At 42.8% G+C, this 10,192-nt stretch overlaps 1 protein-coding gene and 1 pseudogene across 13 annotated transcripts in view; one reads left to right on the plus strand and one right to left on the minus strand.

Moving 5' to 3' along the window:
* The window catches only part of AUTS2 (AUTS2, activator of transcription and developmental regulator), a 1,087,944-nt gene that overhangs the window by 953,742 nt on the left and 124,010 nt on the right, over positions 1-10,192 (plus strand). The window lies entirely within an intron of this gene.
* Positions 6,150-6,268, minus strand: LOC111744150 (annotated as a pseudogene).

Consider the following 10,192-nt stretch of genomic DNA (forward strand, 5'->3'; position numbering starts at 1 on the left):
ATGTTGGTTGAATCACTGGCAAAAAGCATTTCTCTTGCTCCTTGACCTCTCCAAGAGGCAGGTCTCTTGTGTTTCCTAAATGCTGGTGGCCTTAGTAATAGCTTAATGAGAAAGTTAAGGCCATGGCCTAAACTGGAGTATTTGAATTATCTCTGGATTCCTCTATTTGTCCCAGCTTCCTCTGTGTGCCATTATCAAGATAATTGAGTTGGAGGCAGTAGCATTTTCTTCACCTTCCTTCAGGCTCACAAGCATTCTTCACCCAAAGGGAGGGGGATTAATTGACTGCTTTTATCTTCCGTTCCAATGAGGCTTTCATGTGAATCACTCCCCCACCCTCGCCCCAGTATCGGCTGTGGTAACCTCCCTCATTCGTCGGGGGCTGGACATGAAAAGGAGAGAATCTGAAACTCTAGAGCCCCGTGATCTCACCAGGTTCCTCTCTTCCCCCTTTCCCTCCAAACGTCTTGGACCTGGCATGGTGACAGTTCAAGTGGGAGATGCCACAGTGGGGCGAGGCAGACCCAACCGGAAGCTGCACCAGCCCCTGAACTCCCCGCACAGCGCCAGATGGTCTGGTGCAGCAACAGCCTTTCGGAATTAATAACTCTCCCTCCAGAGGGCCAGCTTCATTCAGGAACCGTTTCACATTTTGCAGCTAAGTGTCTTTTTTTTTCCCATAGTATTTTCTGCCCGCTCCGTTCTGGGCAGACCGTGGGGCCTGCTCATGAAGGCAAGAGAGATGTCTCTTGCTCCCTCCACCTTTCTTTGCCTTTGGCTTCTGACAGTGCAGCTTTTAATCTAGAAATTATGGTAACTTGTATGTGCATTTTGAGAGTATATCATTGCTGCATTTAATTAACGGTTATTAGCGTTAGCGTACTGTGCTGTATTCTATGTCACAAATCATCAAGTCTCCCAGAGCAGTTATAGCAATTAAGAACTCCATCACACCTTCTGTATAGTCATTTGGTACTTTTCCAGGTCTTTTCAAAACTGGAAATTACTAATCAAATCATTTCTGCTCTGTGCCTCAGTATCGTTTATTCCATTCCTAATGATGTGCGACTTTTTTTCCTTTGGCCGTTAACAGAAGCATCCGTGCGTCTAACCCATTTCACACCACCGTCATGCTTTAGCGAGGCGATAATGAACTTGCAGAAGGAAATGCAGGCTTTGATTCTCTTTTCAGAGCAGTGTCTTTCCTCTCCTGCTGTTGGGTGATTGAATTTTGAAACTGTAAAATGCATCGACAGACCTACAAACCTGACTTGCCAGAGCCACAGCCATCACAGTTTAGCTTCAATTCAGAGCTCAGTGCGACTCCTGCCTGATCAATTTGTCATCCCTCTAAATGGAAACTAATTACTTCCCAGGGAAAGATTGCAGGCAAATACCAGCCTTTGCATCAGCAGCCCTCTGCAGTGAGGTGAAGGCAAAGTCCACGGGGTTTCACCAAAGGGGCCATTTCCCTCTCTGCCTAAATAATGTCAGGAATAATTTTTTATTATTTAGAGTAGGCATGAGCTTGCCGTCACATCCACTAAGGTTAGCCGTCAAGAGTGCATCTCAACTTAATAGGTCACCTGGATGGACCCAAGTCAACTGTCAGGGGCCATTCAACTGCCAGGTTTCAGCAAAAACACCCTGGCAGGCTTTTGATGGTGTTTAGATGAGGATGAGCCAGCCTGCTGGCAGTGTGGCCCACTGCCTCTGCCCCCCACCCCCAAGGGGATTCTTTTTCCCCTTCCCAAGAACATTGCCTTGGAAGCATCCCCGGAATGACTGAATCATTGCCATCCATGCAGCATCAAACAGACTGTGCCGCTGACAGCTGTAGGCAAGATTGGCTTAGATGCAGTGCCAGGAGATCCAGGCCGTGCAGGGCTGCTGCTCGAGGCCTGCGTTAGTAAGAAGGCCCTGGCTCAGGGCAGCGGGGCTGGGGCTGGGGCCGAGCCAGGCCAGCCAGCTCAGACGCTGTTGAACAATCTGATCAGAGGAGGCCTTGCCAGTTCCCTCCCTTTGCCCACTTCGAATGCTGTCCTCTCAGGCTGTGTTGAGCTGTCAGGCTGGCTGAATGGTTTGGGACTCAGGGCCAGTCCCGCCACCTCTGTGTCTGCGATGAGCTGCAAGGTCTGTAGCCTGACCCCGGCATTGCCCAGCCTTGGACAGTCTCCCAGAGAAGTCAGAAGAGACTACAAGAGAGGTAGATTTGGTTCAGCAGCTTATTGGATTCCCAACTATTTGACTTGGGTTTCATGTTGGGGATCATGTTCAGGCCCCCCTCGGTGTGTATAGAGGAGCTCAATCCCCAGTCATCACCCTTTCCAAAGCTCTCTTCTATTTCAGTCCCCTCATTCCTACCACGTAGCAGCGAAGCGATGAGAAGCTCTGCATGGCTGTGTGGACCTTCCGAGCTGGGCTAAGCTACTGAACTTCTCTGGGCCTTGGTTCGCTTCTCTGCAGCTACCGAAGGGGCTTGGACAAGATGCCCTCAAAAGGCCATTCCAACTCTTCATACTTAAGTTTGCTTCGAAATACAATAAAAACCCAGAAAAATAGTTACCTTTGCTTGGCCAGCTCTACTTTGAAGTGGAAAATAGCGATGGCTCTTTGAAAAATGATGCTGGCTTTATAATGCCTTCTCCCTTACTCTCTCCACAAACTTAAGACAAGGCATTTGGGCCACACCATGTCTCTTCACCTCTATGGCACGTGTCCTGGGACTTTCACTTTGGTAAGCAGGCAAGGACTACTAATTGGGCAGGAGGCTGATTTTCTCTATCCTATACGTCTCTTAACCCCTCTTCCACCTTCCCACCAACTCTTATTTCCTCCTCTCTTTTCTCTGCCATTAGGATGCTAGGAAATCAGGTGATACTGACAATATAAGGACTGTGCTACATACATTTGGAATGGAACATTGGCCTCTCGTTGGAACTCAGACCATCCTATATGCCCTAGCTACAAACAGTGTAAAGAAGATCAGGATTTGAGAAGTTCGTTATAGTTCTTAGTTTTACCACAGTTCAAGCCACTGACCTACCAACAGGAGCCATTCAGGAAATGTCACCCCATGGCCTGGTATAGTGGGGTCGGGATGAGAAATGGCTGAATGATGATTGCATGTGCATTGAGTATTAGTTAACTTTGGGCCAGTGTTTACCTTTTTCTTGTCTCAGTTTTCTCATTTATAACATCAGAATAATGATAGTACCTACCTCTTCTGGGGGCTCTGGTGAGAGTTAAATGAATTAAAACACATAAAGAACCTAGAATAGTTCCCACTCTGTCCTCAGCCCAGGATGAACGTGAGTCGCCATTGTTAGAGTCAGTGTCATTGCAGTCACTCCCATCAAACCACCAAAGTTTCCTGCTCTCCATAATGCCACCAGCTTGCTATGTCACCTTCACCAAGGCATGTCACCTCTCCAGACCTCAGATTCCTCATCGGCAGCATAAGGGAGGGGATAGGACTGAGTATAGTGCTTTCTGCTTGTATAGTCTGCATTGTCTGTGACAAGTTTGCAGGTCGATGTTGTTTATGTTCACGCCAATGAGAGTTTTGTGATCTCGAATGGAATATATGTACTCAGATCATCAACATAAACATACTAGAATATTTAGATTAGAAACATGGTAGACAAGCTAGGAAATCATTGAAGTAAATGTTAGGAACTTTTGGAAAGAATCAATAGTAACTGTGAAAAACAAGCTTATTAAAATAATCACACTAGTAAAGGATTAGAAGCCCTCTTTTGTGGAAAATAGAGAGTTTAGATCTGTTTTGAAATTAGGAGACACCTTTTCCTATTAACCTTAATCTCTGAATATGTATATGTCAGCCTCAATTTACAAAAAGAAGCCAACATGTCAAAGTGAGAAGAACGAACACTGGTTACGTAGAAACAAATGGCATTCCAGGTCGCAGGGCCCAGCCAGGGCAGCATTTATCTAAGAATGTCCCAGAGGGGATTTTGTGAGTCATCAGAGATTATCTATGTATCAAATTCCCCATAGTCTAGCATTGTGCCTCAATTGTGTGGTGCCTGGGTTTTTAGCATGTCGACAATCAGGAATTTTTCAGGGACAAGTAAGAGAACTAAAATTGCTTAAGCAACAGGGGGAGTTATTATTTTTAAAAAGAGCTGGTTAATTCAACTTGGTAACTGTATTGGAGCACTAGATTGACTTCTCTGCCATTCTCGTAGCTTTCTCTTCATGGTTTCAAGATGGCACTGCAGTTATCAGTCACCATTTCCTCAGGAAGTTACATTCACAGACAGGAAGCAAGGGTAGAGGGTTATTCATGTATCCTTCTTTTTATCAGGAGGGAATTCTTTTCCGAAAGCCCTACAGCAGGTGTCCCTTAGGTCCCATTGGCTAGAACTGGGTCCTATTTCTGCTCCTAAAATAGTCATTTAAAAGGCCAATGGGATTTCTATGCCTCTATAATGAGGAGAGGTCACCTTTCTAGAACAGTGCTGCACAGTACCCAAACAAAATCTGGGTTCGGCAAACTCAAAGGCTTTGACTGGGGCAACCAACAGGGTCTATATGGGACCTTGCGGGTCACTGATTCCGACCTACCACTTTGTAGATGAGGAATTTGCCAGTGGTTTAACTTCTCTGAACCTCAAAGAATGTAAGTGGTCAGTTGCAGATCTAGAGCTCGAATCTCTTTCTTCTTGCTCTTACTCTCATCCTCACTCCAGTTTCTTCCTGGCATTATTTTCCATTTCAAATTCTTAACATAAAACAGATAACAGTTGTACATTTCAGTTGATTCTGCTACCACTAATAACTACCTTATCAGTTGCTACCAAGAATGTTATTTAAAAATAAGAACCGTGAACATTCACTTCAAGATACCCCCGTCCAGCTTCTATGACCATTACCCAACAATTTTACCAGATTTATTCTACATGCAAAGCAAACACACACAGAAGTCCTTGTCCTCAAGGAGTTTGCAGTCTAAATAAGAAAATTTCCTGTACTCGTGACCGCTACATATAAGTTAATAGTGCCAGCTGATTGATAGATGATTTAGGTTCACATCAGGAGACGGAGGAATCATGTTGGATACATGGCTGAGGCCCGAGGAAGGGATTTTGGTTAACAGAGATGAGGGAGGAGGAAGTCCAAGTGGCATGATAATGATGATCGTAATGATCATAACATTTATTGAGCACTGTTTTCAAGACAAGGTTTGAAGCACTCTACATGTTTTAACTTACTTTATCCTCTCAGAAGACACCCTACAAGATGGAGTGTATTGTTTTCTTATTATTTCCACTTTAGCTATAAGGATAATGAGATATAGAGAGGTTAACCAACTTACCAAGGTCAGACAGTAGATGGTAACTCTAGACCCAGGAAACACGGTGCATACTTTTTATTTGTGCTCATCCTCACTTAATGTGAGCAAATTCATGAGATAGGAGAGTTCAAGGCTTTGTGAAGGGACTGCCTATATATTGATTTAGCTGAGGGGAGGATTTATATCGTGGAGATGAGGTAGGGAGAGTTTTCACTAAATTCAGAAGTGCTCAGAACCTGGTCTGTCTGGCCTCTGGATCCCAGAAAACACTGGCAAACACATATAACGCAAAGAACACACACAACATTGAATATGGCTTCTCCCTCATACTTTTTTGCCCTCCATTTTAGAAGTAAGGGATGTTTATGTGTATCTGTAAGCAGTGAAGACATCGCCAGATTATTATGATCATATAATCTATTGTGCATGCCATCATAATTGCACATTGCCCTGATCCCATGTGTATTACTGTGATCAGATGTTTATTGGGAAAGCTTCAAGGCCCATTTACTTAAGATTGACTAAGTGGTGGCTGACTGCCTTCAACATATCTCCCAGTGTTCAACACAGGATAATAGTAACCAATATACCAAACAACCTCCATTTTGAGATGAATAACAAAGGACTTTTGTTACTCTGCGGTGCGCTAAACAGAATTAAGTCACAACACAGTACTCTGCCTTCTTCCTCCTCTTTACTTTTAATAGTTAAACAATTTATACTATTTAAGATGTTAAAATGGAGTTTACTTAGTCGTTAGAGGGGAGGGAGTTGACGTTATCTAAACGTAAAAGTTAATAAATATGAGATCTTTTTTTTTTTTTAACATCTACAGCAGCACCTGGTCTTCCTAGGTGGTCTCCCATCCCAGTACTAACCAGGCCCGGCCCTGCTTAGCTTCCGAGATCAGACGAGATTGGGCACGTTCAGGGTGGCATGGCTGTAGACTAATATGAGATCTTAGATCATTATTTCTGCTAAAGATCCAGTATCCGAATAAATATGAAAGGTGGCACTGTGAGAGAGACATCTCCAATTGGCAAATGAGCCAAGTCATAGAAAATTGGGGTAGCTTCGAATTCCAGTAATGGTTTTATCAATGGTTGTTTCCTTTGCTGTAAGCTAAACGTTGGCTCTAGTTTACTCTTAGATATTCAGATCTTTTTTGACTCTTGACAATGGTGGATTTTTTTGCAGGTTGATTGATTTTGTCCTTTTCTAGTACAGTTTATATAACAACTTTCCCCTCTTATTAAATAAAATGTTTACAATTTTAAAAGGAACATTATCTCTCATACTTTTATATTTCCTTTTTAGAAATTTTACCACTCAGTATATTTCAAAAACCTCGTGAATGGCTTTTGAAAAATGCTTCGCACTGCAGAACCCTGTTCTAATCCTAATCCCGGTACTTAACTTTGTGAGTTTAGGTGGAGGATGTTAACCCCTGTGACTCCCAGGTCCCTCCAGACTCCTTCCCTGAGTGGTCTCCCACCATTGCCAATTAAAATTCTCTCTGTCACATAAGGCTCAGTTCAAATGCTCCTTCCTGGAGCTCTCCTCGATTTACTTCCTTTTCATTTCCCTCAAACCGGCAATAATCCATTGACATTATTTCCTGTCCTCTTGAAGTGCATACCACTTGAGAGCCAACGTTGTATCTTCAGTTGCCTTTGCACTCCAGAATGCTTAGCACAGAGCTTGCCCACAGTAAGCACTCACATGTTGAAAGGATGAATTAATAGATCAACCTCGAGATCATGGATTGTACTTGTTTCTTTAAAATCGCTACTTTAAGTTAGTGGTTCTCAACCACGGTGTTGGGCCACTGCGGCATTGCGATCAATTTTAAGTGTGTTCTAGTTATTTGTTACCAATGATTGTTATGGTTTGGGCATTTCCAAACTCTTACTGTTTTTGTAAATTAGAATGATTCTCTTCAGTAATATGCTTTAATGATGATGATATCATCCTCCAACATTATTTAATTCTTCGCTATGACTCTCTTCCTTACCCTGCAGTTTGTTTCTTGAGTTGAAGAGAACGGGTGGACTTAGAGTCAGGGCCCTGGAAATTGTATGTAATCCATTGTATATGTTTTTTCTGTACCACCGCCCATAATAAGCTAGAAATCACTGTTAATGGTTATGGAACAATAGAATTATTTCAGTGCTTTGCTATTTTGCAGGATTTGGGTGCATTGTCAAAATGAACATTACTTGTCAATTTAGGAAAAAGAATAACCATTACTCTAAACCAGGGTCAGCAAACTTTTTCTGTAAAGGTCTAGGTAGTAAATATTTTGGGCTTTGAGGGCCAATACAGTCTTTTAGCAACTACCCATCTCTGCCGTTGTAATGTAAAAGCAGCCTAAGATGCTAGTGATGATCCTCAAATGAATAGATATCACTGTATTCCAATAAAAACTTTATTGACAGAAACAGACATTGGCTCACAGGTCCGCTCTAAGGCATAGCATACACATGGAAGTTGTAAATGATACTGGTTACCTTTTAGAATTTTTATTAATCACATTCATTCTCCTTCCTTTGTAATAGCTAAGGAGTTCCTGCAAAGAAATAAAAACGAGGAGATAGTAAACTTGTTTACTTATTTGCAAGAATATACAGTATTATATATTGCAGAGTTAATAGTCTCTGAATTTTGTCAGCGTAAGAAATGAGATTAAATTCTTTTTATGATTTAAATACAGCCACAGAGGGCAGTTTATTAAAGAAAGGTGAGTATGATATGACAAAGCACCTTGTCTGCCAAGAAGTTTGCTTTTGCGGTGTTATTTGTGGCACATTATTTTCTGTCTTGGTAGTTTCCCTCTGTGGGTTATTCAGGCTCTACCTTCTTTTTTGGCATTTTTGTTGATAATTACTTGAAAAATCATCACTTCTTTTTTAAAATTACTACGTGGAGTAATAGCCATTCCTCCTGACAATTGAAGGGCCAATAAATGCAACCAAGTGAAGTGAACTTTTAAAACAGGGCCCCGAGTGCACTGCAGGTGACTTGAAATAACTAGTCTCTGGAGTTTGGACACCCACAATATGTGTCTTAAGAACTCAGATTCAAGAATGACTCTGTCACAGTCTGTGGTGGAAAACCATCACAACAGCAGGGTCCCATGCACTTGGGACATCCCTCACCATAGCATTATTTGTCAGTGCCTGTAAGTGGGCCCCAGCCCACTTTCACAGCCCCCTCAAAGCTCTGGCCCTCTCCAGTGCTCACTGTGGCAGGAAAGTGTTACCCCTGAGCACTGGGTATGAATTAAAACCCTTCCCAGGGCAGTGCCAGGACCATGTCCAGAGGCTCCTCTGAGTCACATGCCAAGTCTCTCTGCTGTTGGTCAGACCCAAGTTAGGGACTTCTGAGAAGGAGGTTGGTCCCCCACATTTTCATGTCACAGGTGTCTCCTCTCCTCTCATGCTGACACCAGCTGAGCAACTGGCATCCCAGTCGGCCCCTTGGCCTGACTAGGATTGGAGCCCTGTGGTATCAGCAAATAACAGAATGTGGCTTAAAAAATAACGATACTCTCTCTCTCATTACAAGAAGTCTGGAGATAGGTGATACCAGACGTGCTGAAGAGGCTCGGTGCTTTGTCAGAGAGGACCCAGGCACCTCAGTCTTTCCACTCTGCCGTCTTAGTGTTTCGGAGTGAGTCCCCGCACAGACACAAGATGGCTGCTGGAACTCTAGGTGTGATTCACAGCCTCATGTGGAACCGAGCAATGCAGAAAAGAAGAAAGCGAGGTGAAAACAGGGGCTCTTTCTTATGTTGTCCTCTTTTAGCAGGGCAAAATTTCCCAGAAGCCTCCAGTGGTTGTCACTGAGGCCTGCTGGCCGGAACAGCATCACTTGCCTTTTGGCATAGGGGAAGGAGATCACCATGTTTGGCTTAGACCAGTCATAGTCTCCCCCTGGCACCAGACGCATACCACATTGATGGTTCTATTGGCAGAGAAGAAAGGGGAATGGCTATTGGGGAAGCAGCCAACTGTGTCTGCTGTACCTGACCTAACCCCCCAATTGATGGCTAGACCACCTTTTGCTTTGACTCACGAATCAAAGCCTTGCCAAGAGTGTACTATCTGTAGATAGTTCTCTGGAATTATTGCCAGCAATCTTTCCTGACTCCTGATCATTAGCAGACATCTGGATTCCCCATCAGTGCTTTTTCTACCTGGCAGGACTTTCTGATGCCTACTGGGATCTGAGCTTGCAGAGTCTTTTGGATACTATGTCTTATCCACCTGGCAGACTCTTTTTGGTCCTCTGCACATTGATCTGTCTCTTCTGAGATGTGGATAAGGCACTTTGGGACCCATAACGTCTTAAAGAAAAGTAATTTTATTTTTCATAGTAAAATCACACACTGTCTGCATTTTTTTTTTTGTAGCATAAGTAGAAAAAGCATAAGTTTGTATTGGTTAATAGATTACTTTTAAGTAATAGATAAGATTTTGAAAATTCAAATAAATTTGAAGGGTTCTCCTCTGCCAATCTAATTTTATGGGATAGTTTAAAATGTTATTTGATTGCATGATCTAAACTATTGGCCCTTGCTTTTTTTGATATCGCATGTAAATTATTTAAGAACTATAAGAATTAATCTGTGAGATGCCAAATAGAGCTAACTCTTAAATACCTTATATTTTTAGAGATTGATAGTTTACAAAGCACTTTTATACATATTATTTTAATACTTCCCTTAACTATTATCCCCATCCTACAGATGAAGAAAAAAGGCTGTAAGAACTAAAGTGACTTGGTAAGGCCCTACCACCCTTCCGAGTCCATCTCTGAGGTACTTTCCTTTTTCTACCAGAAAAGTTCCAGTGTCCATGGTGGTATGCA

This window comes from Pteropus vampyrus, unplaced genomic scaffold (genome assembly GCF_000151845.1).
Source record: "Pteropus vampyrus isolate Shadow unplaced genomic scaffold, Pvam_2.0 Scaffold128, whole genome shotgun sequence".
Classification (NCBI taxonomy): Eukaryota; Metazoa; Chordata; class Mammalia; order Chiroptera; family Pteropodidae; genus Pteropus; species Pteropus vampyrus.